Source organism: Loxodonta africana, chromosome 2 (genome assembly GCF_030014295.1).
Source record: "Loxodonta africana isolate mLoxAfr1 chromosome 2, mLoxAfr1.hap2, whole genome shotgun sequence".
Classification (NCBI taxonomy): Eukaryota; Metazoa; Chordata; class Mammalia; order Proboscidea; family Elephantidae; genus Loxodonta; species Loxodonta africana.
In genome coordinates this window covers 6,304,053-6,319,535 of record NC_087343.1, presented here as the reverse complement: position 1 = coordinate 6,319,535, position 15,483 = coordinate 6,304,053, and positions in this window count along the sequence as shown.

Here is a 15,483-nt window from a genome sequence, read left to right as displayed (position 1 = left end):
TGTGTTGAAGTCTCTTACTATAATTGTGGAGGTGTCTATCTCACTTTTCAATTCTGTTAAAATTTGATTTATGTATCTTGCAGCCCTGTCATTGGGTGCATAAATATTTAATATGGTTATGTCTTCCTGATCAATTGTCCCTTTTATCATTATATAGTGTCCTTCTTTATCCTTTGTGGTGGATTTAAGTCTAAAGTCTATTTTGTCAGAAATTAATATTGCTACTCCTCTTCTTTTTTGCTTATTGTTTGCTTGATATATTTTTTTCCATCCTTTGAGTTTTACTTTGTTTGTGTCTCTAAGTCTAAGGTGTGTCTCTTGTAGGCAGCATATAGACGGATCGTGTTTCTTTATCCAGTCCGAGACTCTCTGTCTCTTTACTGGTGCATTTAGTCCATTTACATTCAGCGTAATTATAGACAAATAAGTGTTTAGTGTTGTCATTTTGATGCCTTTTTATGTGTGTTGACAATTTCATTTTTCCACATACTTTTTTGTGCTGAGACGTTTTTCTTAGTAAATCGTGAGATCCTCATTTTCGTAGTGTTTGACTTTATGTTTGTTGAGTCATTACGTTTTTCTTGGCTTTTATCTTGAGTTATGGAGTTGTTATATCTCTTTGTGGTTACCTTATTATTTACCCCTATTTTTCTAAGTAAAAACCTAACTTGTATTGTTCTATATCGCCTTGTATCACGCTCCATATGGCAGTTCTATGCCTCCTGTGTTTAGTCCCTCTTTTTGATTATTGTGATCTTTTACATATTGACTTCTGTGATTCCCTGTTATGAGCATTTTTTTTTAATTAATCTTAATTTGTTTTTGTGATTTCCCTGTTTGAGTTGATATCAGGATGTTCTGTTTTGTGACCTTGTGTTGTGCTGGTATCTGATATTATTGGTTTTCTGACCAAACAATATCCTTTAGTACTTCTTGTAGCTTTGGTTTAGTTTTTGCAAATTCTCTAAACTTGTGTTTATCTGTAAATATCTTAATTTTGCCTTCATATTTCAGAAAGAGTTTTGCTGGATATACGATCCTTGGCTGGCAGTTCTTCTCCTTCAGTGCTCTGTATATGTCGTCCCATTCCCTTCTTGCCTGCATGGTTTCTGCTGAGTAGTCTGAACTTATTCTTATTGATTCTCCCTTGAAGGAAACCTTTCTTTTCTCCCCGGCTGCTTTTAAAATTTTCTGTTTATCTTTGGTTTTGGCGTGTTTGATGATAACGTCTTGGTGTTTTTCTTTTTGGATCAATCTTAAATGGGGTTCGATGAGCATCTTGGATAGATATCCTTTCATCTTTCATGATGTCAGGGAAGTTTTCTGTCAGGAGTTCTTCAACTATTTTCTCTGTGTTTTCTGTCCTCCCTCCCTGTTCTGAGATTCCAATCACACACAAGTTATCCTTCTTGATAGAGTCCCACATGATTCTTAGGGTTTCTTCATTTTTTTTAATTCTTTTATCTGATTTTTTTTCAGCTATGTTGGTGTTGATTCCCTGGTCCTCCAGATGTCCCAGTCTGCATTCTAATTGCTCGAGTCTGCTCCTCTGACTTCCTATTGCATTGTCTAATTCTGTAATTTTATTGTTAATCTTTTGGATTTCTACATGCTGTCTCTCTATGGATTCTTGCAACTTATTAATTTTTCCGCTATGTTCTTGAATAATCTTTTTGAGTTCTTCAACAGTTTTATCAGTGTGTTCCTTGGCTTTTTCTGCAGCTTGCCTTATTTCGTTTCTGATGTCTTGAAGGATTCTGTAAATTAGTTTTTTATATTCTGTGTCTGATAATTCCAGGATCGTATCTTCATTTGGGAAAGATTTTGGTTCTTTTGTTTAGGGGGTTGTAGAAGCTATCATGGTCTGCTTCTTTATGTGGTTTGATATGGACTGCTGTCTCCGAGCCATTACTGGGAAACTAGTTTTTCCAGAAAATCCGCTAAAAAAAAATGCAGTCAGATCCCTATCAAAATTGCCTTTGTATTATAACCGCCACCTTGTTCCCTGTAAGGATGAAAGTCTGAGATTTGGATCATGTGTGCTTGGCTGTAGCTTGTTCTGTGTTTTTAGTCCAATTAAGGGTGGATTTTTGGTCCCTGGGTTTTTTTTTTTTTTTTTTGTTCCTTCTCTCAGGCCAAAAGAGTGGGTTAGGAAAAGACCAAAAGAAGAAAAAAAGGGGGGGGGGAAGCAAAGCCACCACGGAGCCGGAGCCGTTCTCCCTCTGGCTCAGGCAATTCCAATGTTAATGAAGCCGCCTGGGGAGGGTGGGGGAGGGATCAGCGAGATAGGAGAGTAGCACCTCAGAATATAGCCAGAGTTGCTTGTCTTGCTTGGAATGACTATTATATCTGAGATTCCCACGGGGCGTGTCGCCTATGTGTGCTGGCTGTGTGGAGATTGCTCCCCCGGGGTCTGGCCCTCTGAAGCCACCCGCTGCCCGTCCAAATCCTAGCGTCAAGGTTCCCCTGCTGGGACGCTTTACTCCCGGCTCCAAAATCAGTCGCTGCCTCCCAGGGACTTCTCGTCCCACCAGCCGAGTCGCCAAGCCGCCCCCGTGGACCGGCTGGGCCCCCTCCCAGGGTTAGTTCAGGGGGGTGGAGCAGCTCTCCGTGCTTGTGCCGTGCCAGCCCCCAGTCAAAATCCCTGCGGCATGATTCCCCGGCTGGGACGCTGCTCTCCCAGCTCCAAGACCAGTCCCTGCCTCCCGGGGGCATCTCCCACAGGCTGCGTAGCCTCGCCAACTGCGTGAACCAGCTGGGCCCCCTCCTGGGGTGAGTTCAGGGGGGTAGGGCTGAGCCCCTTGTTTGCGCCGTCAGCTCCCGTGGGCTCTGCCCTAAATCAGGCGCCAAAGGTTACCTGACTGGGACGCTGGCTCCAGGCTCTGAAAACAATCGCTGCTTCCCCGTATTTGTTCGTTTTCCGTCTCTAAATCTGTTTGTTGTTCAGGGTTCGTAGATTGTTATGTACATGATCGATTCACTTGTTTTTCCGAGTCTTTGTTGCAAGAGGGATCTGAGGTAGTGTCTACCTAGTCCGCCATCTTGGCCCCCACCACAACAATCCAGATTTATTTTTAATAGCTTAAAAAATCATTCAGATATTTACAAAGAAAGTCAAAGGTGCATGAAAAGCTGCTTGTGAGAAGCCAGATATCAAGCCATTGCTACAAATGTATTGCAATTAAATTGTGAGGTATTAGTGAAGGAATGAACAGAATAGAGAGCACTAAGACAGAGCCATTTCTGGTTGGATCAATGAGATCAAGCCCATTGACTCTCCATTAAGAACAATAAAATCAAATAAAATTGAATTCCTAATTTACACAATATGCAAAAATTAATTTCGGTGGGATTGAGAAAGTCTGAAAAAAATTTAAGAAAATTCTCCCATCCTAGGTGTTACAAAGTATTCTTGTATAGTTTGCTCTAATTATTTTAAATAGCACAAAAAACCTCAAGCTATATAAGTGTAAGTAAATTTGATTATTTTTAAATAAAAAAGTATGTCAACAGTAATTGATAATAACTAATAAATACAAAAAATCTCAAATGACACCAGAAAAAGTTTAAAGACAAGTGACACTCTGGGAGAGGAAAACTTCAATGTACATATAACCAGCAAGAAATAAGTATACACAATAAATGAAGAACTTTTACAAATACGTAAGAACATATATGAAAAGCCAACTCACAGAAGAAACCTGAATATCCAACTCATCAATGAAAAAAAAAATTTAAGTACATATTCTGTGAGCAAGAAATTCCACTTCTGGGTACATAGCTTAACTGAATTCTTCCACACCAGGAGACATGTGTAAAAATGCTCATCACAATATAATTTGCAATGTTGAAAAGCTGGAGACCGACCAAATATCAACTGGAGATTGGATAATTAAAATATGGCAACAATTGTAAGAAATGGACTCTGCCATTAGGTCTATGTTTCTACAGCAATGAGTAAGACAGGTCTAAAAATGAAAATGGAGAATGGAGTGCCATGTTCTCAAAAGTTTAAAACAGACCCCAAACAGAATGCAGTGCTAGGATTGCAATGTATGCATTCGTAAGTATAAACAACAGAACAGAACACTATGCTTTTTTCTTTTTTTCTAATGATGGTTGAAAAGTTAGGGATACGTATGACCCTTCTGCTGGTGGGGGTAAAGGTGATTGGTGTAATGGTTAAGAGCTTGGCTACTAACCAAAAGGTCGGCAGTTTGAATTCAGCAGCCATTCCTTGGAAACCCTGTAGGCCAATTCTATTCTGTCCTGTAGGATCGCTATGAGTTGAAATTGACTCGACAGCAATGGGTTTGGTTTCGGTTTGATAGTTTATGCTTTTAAATAGATTATAGTCCAATAGTTTAACAATGTCAGCTGACATGGTAGGAGTATTAGATTTTATTTTACTGAGTTTGGTAGTTAGCTTTTTTTTTTTTTAACTTAAAATTAGTTTAACAAACAACCTCTAGCTATCAAAACAATGTCCTATTGGCATGGCTTTTACTAAGCCCGTCACTGTTGTTAATGTTTCTGTGCATTTGGCTTTTATGCTTTTGATCTTCCAGTCATCCTTAATAAAGCTTCAAAGTCATGTTGGAGTCATTTAAACTATTCGGTAGGCATCTGAGAAAGGAAAACTCAATTGGAGTCCTGGGGCTTTCAAATATTTTCAACTTTGATAATATCTCATGTTCATAGAATCCTTTCATCCCCAGAATAGTAAGCTCTTCAGACATATTAGCTCAAGGATCTGGACAGTCCCTCTGTGAGGCACAATGTGAGCTGATGTTATTTAGAAGAACCCAAACACCAATACATTCAGATGCCATGTCAGTCAGAGGATGACAGGACCAGGGCCCCAGTTTTATAACATCTAAAATGTGTAGCCATTAATTTGGGTTAATTCTCTTCTCGTCATTCACGGTTCCATGCCCATCTTCTTCATTATTCATGCTTAATTTCTCAATTCATCGTTCCATGCCCATTTTTTTACAGCTCATTTGTCCTCACTATTTTTAGCTTTTCTCAGGGGAACATATCTAGAATCTTTTCTGAAATTCCATATCTACCAAAGCTGTTTCATCAGCATAGCCTCCCACCCCTACCCCTTGTCCTGCTTCCCACCCCTGACGTTAATTTTTCCTGGAATTAAAAATGTCTTTCCTTGTGTATTGCAGGGAGTTAGAATGGGTTGTCAGTAGAGAGCTGTCCTATTGTTGTCTGGACAATGGCTTTATTTCTGGGCATTGGGAGTGGACACAGCAAGGGCTTACTATGCAGACTGAGCATTTACAGGACCAGAATTGCTTGGATAACATTTCATCCTTCTTCCTACTTCATTGGCTGTTGGATTTGCTTAGAGCAAGTCCCCAAGGTTTTTTGTCTGCGTCAGGGTACCCCGGGGATATTCCTACCCTGCATTACCTTAACCCTTAGACTCGTGTGTTACAGAGTGAAACCCATGTGTTACAGAGTAGAATTGCTCCACAGGGTTTTCCAGGCAGTAATCTTTTGGGGGGGGCGGTTCTACTCTGTCCTATAGGGTTGCTATGAGTCAGAATCGATTCAATGGCACTGGGTTGGGTTAATCTTTTGGGAAGCAGATTGTCAAGGCTTTTCTCTGCATTACCACTGGGCAGATTCAAACCACCAGTCTCTAGGTTAGTAGCCAAGGACAAGCTGTTTGTGCCGTCCAGAGATATGCATTACCTTAACGCCTAAAACAAAACACACAAAAAAAACAATCAAATCATTATTTTTGTACCTCCATTTCAGAATGTTTTTCCTTTTGAAAAAGGAAAGAACATGCTTGGCATTTCTCAAGCCAGAAGAACTGAAGAAAAAATTCAAGACTCTAGTTGCAATATTGAAGGATTCTACAGGGAAAATATTAAACAACGCGGGAAATATTAAAAGAAGCTGGAAGGAATACACAGAATGACTGCACCAAAAAGAATTGAACAACGTTCAACCATTTCAGGAGGCAGCATACGATCAGAAACTGATGGTACTGAAGACAGAGGTCCGAGATGCATTGAAGGCATTGACAAAAAACAAGGCGCCAGGAATAGATGGAATACCAACTGACATGTTTCAATAAATGGATGCAACACTGGAAGTGCTCACTCATGTATGCCAAGAAATTTGGAAGACAGCTAAAAGGCCAACCAACTGGAAGAGATCCATATTTATGCCTATTCTCAAGAAAGGTAATCCAATCCAAGGCAGAAATTATTGAACAATATCATTAACATCACATGCAAGTACGATTTTGCTGAATATCATTCAAAAATGGCTGCAGTAGTATCTTGGCAGGGAACTGCCAGAAATTCAAGCCAGATTCAGAAGACGACGTGGAACCAGGGATATCATTGCTGATGTCAGATCCGGGCTGAAAGCAGAGAATATCAGAAAGATGTTTTCCTGTGTTTTGTTGACTATGCAAAGGCCTTTGTGTGGATAAAGAAAACAAAATTCCTCACAACTGGACAAATAAACAACATCATGATAAATGGAGAGAAGATTCAAGTTGTGAAGGATTTCATTTTACTTGGATCCAGAATCAACACCTATGGAAGCATTAGTCAAGAAATCAAAAGACGCATTGCATTAGGCAGATCTGGTGCAAAAGAGATGTCACCTTGAAGACTAAGGTGCGCCTGACCCAAACCACGGTATTTTCAACTGCCTCATATGCATGCAAAAGCTGGACAATGAATAAGGAAGTCTGAAGAAGAATTGATGCCTTTGAATTGCGGTGTTGGTGAAGAATATTGACTATACCATGGGCTGCCAAAAGAACAAACAAATCTGTTTTGGAAGAGGTACAACCAGAATGTTCGTTTTTAGCAAGAATGGCTAGACTACATCTCACATACTTTGGACATGTTTTCGGGAGGGACCAGTCCCTGGAAAAGAACATCATGCTTGGTAAATTAGAAGATCAGTGAAAAAGAGGAAGACCTTCAATGAGATGAATTGACACAGTGGCTGCAACAGTGGGCTCAAGCATAATGACGATTGTGGGGATGGCACAGGATTGGGCAGTGTTTCCTTCTGTTGTACATAGGGTCGCTGTGAGTTGAAACCAAGTGGATGGCACCTAACAACAACACAGCATTTCAGAATGATAGATGGCCAGTGTCTGCGTTAGTAATGAGAAGTACATGAGGAAGAAAGAGAAAACTGATGAAATCTTTCTGAAAATATTCAGAATGACAGATACTTGCATACACTTGGATGTCATTTTCTGTTTGAATTTTTGCTTTCTAGCTAAAGGAGCTGTTTCTTGCTTCCATGTGTTCTTTCATGGGCTTGAAGACCATTTGTTCTCTGAGAGCATCACTGTCAGATGGGGGCTGGCTAGAGGCAGGACAGAAACTTATCCAACCACCAGGATGCCACTGGGTCAGTCTTCTCTATGGGTCATGCTTTGCTCTACTAGGCGGGCCGGGCACACGGTAGACCTTTGTTACATTTTTGGTGAATGAGTAATGGAAGGCCCAAACCCTCCCCTGAATATTGATATGCCTCTTGTAACATTCCAGTAATTTCAAACAATATGTTTGTGTGCATCTTTAACGATTTCCCTTTCCCGTGCCAAATCCTCACTCTAAAAGCTGTGATTTTAATGGTCTTGAAACCAGCATGCAGGTATACAAATATATCCAGTCTGAGCAAATCTCTAAGCAAAAGCTAAATAAACTATTTCAGGCCTGAAGAGTCATTTTGTATGTGAATCTGTGCAGCGGTTGGGTAGTCCTAGGGATCTGCGAGCAGCATCCTAATACAGAATTGCCGGCACAGCCTGGCAGGGCTCAGAGAAAACACACTCTGGGTAAGCATTGCTTGATTGTCAAACCCATAAAATATACTAGAGTACAGCTGAATGAGGCATGGATCACAAGCAAGCCAGACTTGCTTTTATTGATGTTGCCCATGCTAGCAGACAATCCCTGAGTATTAAAAATTTATCTATTTCCATTTCGAAATCATTGTACCCCTAATATGTGCTCTCTCCTACTTACACACCCCTCTCCAGTGCGATGTCTGTATTGTTGAATTGAGCATGTGGCATCTGCTAAATGGTGTGCAGTTTATGTATCAACAACCTTGAATAAATAAATGGAGGCCGTGCTAGCTGCCTTCTGTTTGTGATTTAGAGAGTATGCACTTCTGCTGTGCATGGTGAAGCAGACATGGCTTGAGAACGCATGCTCAGGTATCTTCACCCTGCACTTGGTGTCCCAGGGATGGGAGCCAGGCCCCAGCCTCCTGTAGGTCCAAAAGTTGTCTCACTTTTGATGGGAGAGAAGTCTGTCTTCACTCAACACACTCTTTTTGGAGATAACCTTCACTTAATAGAAGTAGACATCCTGTCGATCCATTATTTAGATATTGGTTGTTGTTGTGTGCTGTTGAGTAGATTCTCACTCATAGTGACCCTACAGGACAGAGTAGCACTGCCCCATAGGGTTTCCTAGGCTATACTCTTCGCAGAAGCAGATAGCCAGGTCTTTTTCCCACCAACCCACTGGTGGGTTCAAACCACTGACCTTTTGGTTAGCAGCCCAGTGCTTGACCATTGTGCCACCAGGGCCCCTATTATTTAAATATAAGGGACATGAGCTGTAAAATACAAAGAAAAGGTAACTCAAAAACCACCAGGCCATGGAGCTGTGTGTTTTTTGTTTTTTTTTTCATACTAGTGGGGAGTAGACAGATTGGACTATCTGGCTGGGCAGCTCACAGATTGGTCACAGATATTAGCCACAAAAAGGCTGCATGCAACCCTGACTTAGCCATGGAGTCCACAGGGTCAAGGCCCTGGAAGCCATTGTCCCCAAAGTGGGTGACCATGTCAGCCTTCCTAGCCATGTCTGCCCTGTAGGGTCACCCATCTCCAATAAAGGAGAGACGAGAATTCACTGATGGTGTTACCAGTGCTTGGAGTGTCTGTGTGTGTGCATGCATATGTGAGTGTGCTCAGTGTAGGTGTGCATGAGTTCATATGTACGTGCATGTGTGTGTGAGTTCTTCTGTACACATGCATGTGTACATGTGTAAGTGCATGTGTGTCCATGTGAATGTGTGCATTCTGTGTGTTTGTATGTGCATCTATATGTGCATGTGTACATATTTGTATGTGTGAATATGTGTAGGTGCATATGTGCACGTGCATGTGTGCGTGTGTGTGCATGTGTGCCCACGCAATTGTTGTGAGGTGACGTCCAGTCAGTTCTGCCTCATAGCAACTCCATGAACAACAGAACCAAACACTGCCCAGTCCTCCACCACCCTCACGATTGATGTTATGCTTGAGCCCGTTGTTGCAGCCACTGTGTCAGTCCACCTCGTTGAGGGTCTTCCTGTTTGTCATTGACCCTTTACTTTACCAAGCATGACGTCATTCTCCAGGGACTGATCCCTCCTGACAACATGTCCAAAGTATGTAAGATTCAGTCTCCCCATCCTTGCTTCTAAGGAGAATTCTGGTTAGATTTGTTCATTCTCTTGGCAGTCCATGGTATATTCAATATTCTTTGCCATCACCACAATTCAAGGCGTCAATTCTTCTTTGGTCTTCCTTACTCATTGTTCAGCTTTCAAATGCGTATGATGAGATTAAAAATACCATGGCTTGACTCAGGCATACTTTAGTCTTCAAGGTGACATCTTTGCTTTTCAACACTTGAAGGAGGTCCTTTGCAGCCTATCTGGTCAATGCAATGAGTTTTTTGATTTCTTGACTGCTGCTTCCATGGGTGTTGATTGTGGATCCAAGTAAAATGAAATCCTTGGCCACTTTGATCTTTTTCCATTTACCATGATGTTGCTTATTGGCCCAGTTGTGAAGATTTTTGTTTTCTTTGTGTTGAGTTGTGATCCATACTGAAGGCTGTGCTCTTTGATTTTCATTAATAAGTGCTTCAAGTTCTCTTCCCTTTAAGCAAGTTAGTGAGAAGACAACAGGCACAGAACAGTTTGGGAGGTGGGAACCAGGGATGAGTCAGAAGGATGTGAAGGAATCCAGGCCCAGGGAAAATGGAGGAGTAAAGATTGAAAAGAAGAGAGGCTACGGAAGGAACAGAAAGAAGACCTACACACACCATAGGACCCAGGCCAATTCTGGTGGATAGTGCGTTCTCTTCGTCTTTAAATACACCCAGTGCTGTTCCTGCCTCATCAAAATTAAGGTTGGTTGGGTGGGTTCTGGGGTTGCAGGGCTTGCGCCTCAGTCCTGGTCTTTTAGACACAAGCCTACTCTCAAGCTGTCTATCTTGGTTTCGGTAGATACGTTCATCCTTCTCTGACCAAGTGGCCCCAAGTTGGGTTCAGAAAACCTAAGTACTTCACAATAGGGCCAGCATGTCCCTCTGCCTTTGTGATGATTGTTTGAAAGAGCAGTGTGCCAGGAATCATTTTCAGCCATAAATGCTGATGTCCCAAATTAGCTTCATATTCCCATTTCAGTTAATTGTGAAATAGAACACCAGGGCCTTCCTGGGTTTGGTGGAGAAAGCCAAGCGAATCATTCCAATCTAAAATAAATTGTATACTTTGCACCAAAAATTGCAAAACACCAATCATAATTTAAGAAGTAAAACTCAGAAATGCCAGCAGTTTTGAAAACAGTTTTTAAAATATGGACATTTTCCAACTGAAGAAAGATTTACTTTTAAAAGTTATGATTACATAGGAAGTAATGACTTTTAAAAATACTTTCTAAAACTTTTATCACATTGTATGTTCTAAAGCTAATGAAGGAGCAATAACTGCCAACATCCATTACAGAAAAGCATTTTTGAAATGCAAATTCACTGCGTGTATATTCTTTGAGAAGGACAGTCACTATTGGTCTAAATAATTTTCTCTTCTTTAAAAACAGAGGTCAAAATGATGATTGACTGAACCTGAGTCTGATGTGAAATTCAAGGTGAACTGCAAAAATTTCAATAGAATGCTATTAATTAATGATTATTGATGACCTTGGTGAATTTGTACTATCTTACATAAATCTACAAATTATTGGCTTCGGAATGAAAAAGTGGAGTCCCTAGGTGGTGCAGATGGTTAATGTGCTGAGTTGCCAACTAAAAGGTTGGAGGTTCAAGTCAATCCTGTTAAAATTAAAATTCTCACAATATTAAATTTGTGTACGGACTCATAAGCTTTATTATTTTTTTGAAACTCAAAAAATCAAGTCTGAAAGTCAGACAAGAGCTCCCATGCGAGATACAAGATACAGGATTTTTTTTTTTATATATTCAGGTTAAGGATCCCTAGTGGTATAGTTGTTAAAGGGTCAAAAGGTCAGCCAATCAAACCCACCAGCTGCTCTGTGTAAGAAAATGTTGCAATCTACTTCCATAAAGATTGTTGCTGTTGTTAGGTGCTGTCTAGTCAGTTATGACTCAAAGCAATGCTATCTATGTACAGCAGAAGGAAACATTGCCTGGTCCTGTGCTATCCTCACAATCCTTGTTATCCTTGAGCCCATTGTTGCAGCCACTGTGTCAATCCATCTCATTGAGGGTCTTCCTCTTTTTCGATGACCCTCTGCTTTACCAAGCATGATGGCCTTCTCCAGGGACTGATCCCACCTGATAATATGTCCAAAGTAAGCGAGACACAGTCTCGCCATCCTTGCCTCTAATGAGCATTCTGGTTGTATTTCTTCCAAGACAGATTTATTTGTTCTTTTGGCAGTCCATAGTATAATCAATATTCTTTGCCAACACCACATTTCAAAGGCATGAATTCTTCTTCGTTCTTCTTCATTCATTTTCCAGCTTTCACATGCATGTGAAATGATTGAAAACACTATGGCTTGGGTCAGGTGCACCTTAGTCTTCAAGGTGACATCTTTGCTTTTCAGTACTTTAAAGAGGTCTTTTGCAGCAGATTTGCCCAATGCAATGTGTCTTTTGATTTCTTGAATGCTGTTTCCATCGGTGTTGATTGCGGATCCAAAGAAAATGAAATCCTTGACAACTTCAATCTTTTCTCCATTTATCATGATGTTGTTTATTGGTCCAGTTGTGAGGATTTTTATTTTCTTTATGTTGAGGTGTAATCCATACTGAAGGCTTTGGTCTTTGATCTTCATCAGTAAATGCCTCAAGTCCTCTTTACTTTTAGCAATCAAGGTTGTGTCATCTGCATAATGCAGGTTGTTAATGAGTCTTCCTCCAGTCCTGATGCCCCATTATTCTTCTAATAGTCCAGCTTCTTGGATTATTTGCTCAGCATACAGATTTAATCAGTGTATAAAGATTACAGCCTTGGAAATCCTGTGGGGTCCTTCTGCTTTGCCCTATAGGGTCACTAGGAGTTGGAATCAACTCAGTAGCAAAGGGTTTGGTTTTTGGTTATAGTCAGGTTAACAACCCAGAGGTCCCTTGGAAGAAAGGCCTGGAATCTACTTTAAAAAAAAAAGCACCCCCTTTGGAAGAAAGGTCTGGTAATCTACTTCTAAAAAAACAGCTGTTTCATAACAGAGTTTATAAAGAAAATGTTCTACATTCTACTTTGGTGAGTAGCGTCTGGGGTCTTAAAGGCCTGTGAGCACCCATCTAGGACACTCCATTGGTCTCACTTCTTCAGGAGCGAGGGAGAATGAAGAAAACTAAAGACACAAGGGAAAGATTAGTCCAAAGGACTAATGGATCACGTCTACCGCAGCCTCCACCAGACTGAGTCCAGTACAATGAGATGGTGCCCAGCTACCACCAGTGACTTCTCTGACAGGGTTCACAATATAGGGTCCCAGACAGAGCTGGAGAAAAATGTAGAACAAAATTCTAACTCAAAAAGAAAGACCAGACTTGCTGGCCTGACAGACACTGGAGAAACCCTGAGAGTATGGACCTCGGACACCCTTTCAGCTCAGTAATGAGGCCACTCCTGAGGTTCACCCTTCAGCCAAATATTGAACAGGCACATGGAATAAAACAAGACTAAAGGGGCGCACCAGCCCTGGGGCAGGGACTGGAAAGTAGGAGGGAAGAGGAAAGCTGGTAATAGGGAAACCAGGGTTGAGAAGGGAGAGTGTTGACATGTCGTGGGGTTGTTAACCAATGTCTTACAACAATGTGTGTACTGTTTGATGAGAAACTAGTTCTACCCTGACACGTGTAGGGTCACCCACCATGAGTTGGGGTCAACTCGATGGCAACCAGTTTTTGCAGGATCATGATTCTAAGATTGTTAGCATGTATCCAAACCAAAACCTATTGCCGTCAAGTCAATTCCGACTCATAGGAATCCTATAGAACAAAGTAGAGCTGCTCCAAAGAGTTTCTAAGGAGTAGCTAGTAGATTTGAACTGCCGACCTTTTGGTTAGGAGCTGTAGCTCTTAACCACCGCACCACCAGGGCTCCTGGCATAAATCTCTCTAAAAGGGCAGACAGAGCAGTGTTTCATTCTGTTGTATGTGCAGTCGCTTTAAGTCAGAGCTGACTTGATGGCACCTAAAGACAACAAGAGGGCAGAAAACGTCTCTACAGAATTCATGCTTCAATGTGTTTTTAAGCAGAACATGCTTTAACTGTTAGCCTGTGGTCACCTGCATGGTGGCTAGTAAGAGCCTGACTTTCTCTGCACCTCAACTATTTCCTTAGGAAATTCTTGCTTGGATATGTCTTGGCAATGTGAAGAATGGAATTTAATTCTCCTGGATTCCAGGTTTTTGGGTTCCACAGAGGTTGGGGTGACCCACACAGGTCATTGTGATATTTGGCACCTTGAAGAAACTGGTTTCTAAAAGTCATCTTTTAGTTAAACAATGTTCTAGATAAATTAGTAAAGACCGTTTTTCTCTAGGCATTAGACTCTTTTGAAGAATTATCTATATGCAATTAGTTTTGAGAAACAGAAATTCCATGTTCAGACTTAAAAAAGAAAAAAAAAAAAACCATTGCTGTATAGTGGTTTCCGACTCATGGCAACCCTATAGGACAGAGTAGAACTGCCCCTAGGATTTCCAAGGAGTGGCTGGTTGATTAGAACTGCTGACCTTTTGGTTAACAGCCAGGGTCTTAACCACTGTACCACCAGGTCTCCCAGTTCAGGCTAGAAGCTGTGTATTACAGTAAATTGTTACTGTATAAATACTGTTATGGACCTGTTTCCATGGCAATGTTGATAAAAATGGGGAATAAGAATTTTTGTAAGTTCTTTACTCTTTGGAACATTTTTGGAACATTTTTTAGTTAATATGCTACCCTAATTTGCATGTCATATATTATTTAAACTTCAATAAATTTCTATTGCTGGCTTAATATGACTTTTTTTTTTTTTCTTAACAACTGCCCGGACACTCCAGAGAATATCAGTGACCACACCATTTTGCTTGCCTCAGCATCATTCTTAAAGAACTGGACATGGAACTGGTAGAATTTGGGGTCATCAACCCTCTCCCTCATGCTTATCTTACCTCCTTCTCTTTGTTTTTTTCATGAAAGTTTGTCCCAGAATTATCCCTGATTCACCAAATGTACACTTAGCATTTAAGCTATTTATCTTTTTTCTTATTTAGGCCTGAAATCTGGCATGTTTGATGCTTCATGGAATCGGCTATGGATTTCAATTGTTTTGATAGGGATTTCAATTGAAATTATACTTTCATTGATGTCAAAGTTACATTGAAATTATCATTGCATGATTTACTTTAAATAAGGAGTGAAGAGTGAAGTGAGGAAGGAAGGTATACTAATAAGATTTGATGATTTACATAATCAAGTGTAATGGAATTTAAAAGTGAGAGCTACTTGGTTCATACTAGATGATTTCTAAGATATGAACACATATCCACTCTACCCTACCCTGATTTATTAAAGGTGTAAAAACAATGTTTCAGTAACTCAATTACTGAAAACGGAGTTTGTCAGCATTAAAAAGGTATATATATACATATATATAAAGGTATATATATACACATATCTATATTTACATTCTTTCCCTCCTCCCAAGGAAAGGTAGGAGTTTTATAAACTGTTGGGAAGCAAAGTAGGAGTTTGTTGTTGTTGTTGTTAGGTGCCATCAAGTCAGTTATGACTCATAGCGACCCTATGCTTGAGCTCGTTGTTGCAGCCACTATGTCAATCCACTTCATCGAGGGTCTTCCTCTTTTCCACTGACCCTGTACTGTGCCAAGCATGATGTCCTTCTCCAGGGACTGATCCCTCCTGACAACATGTCCAAAGTGTGTAAGATGCAGTCTCGCCATCCTTGCTTCTACTTTGTAAGATGCAGTCTTGCCATCCTTGCTTCTAAGGAGCATTCTGGTTGTAGGAGTTCAGCTATGAGAAAGAAGGGTTGTGATTTCACAGTCATTAGCATGTCAGTGCTGTTGGTGGGAGCCAGCAAGTTGATTCAGACTCATAGAAACCCCACGTGACTGAGTGGGACTGTCTCACAGGGTATCCTAGGCTGTAATATTTTTGGGGGCAGATGGCCAGGTCTTTCTCCCTCAGAGC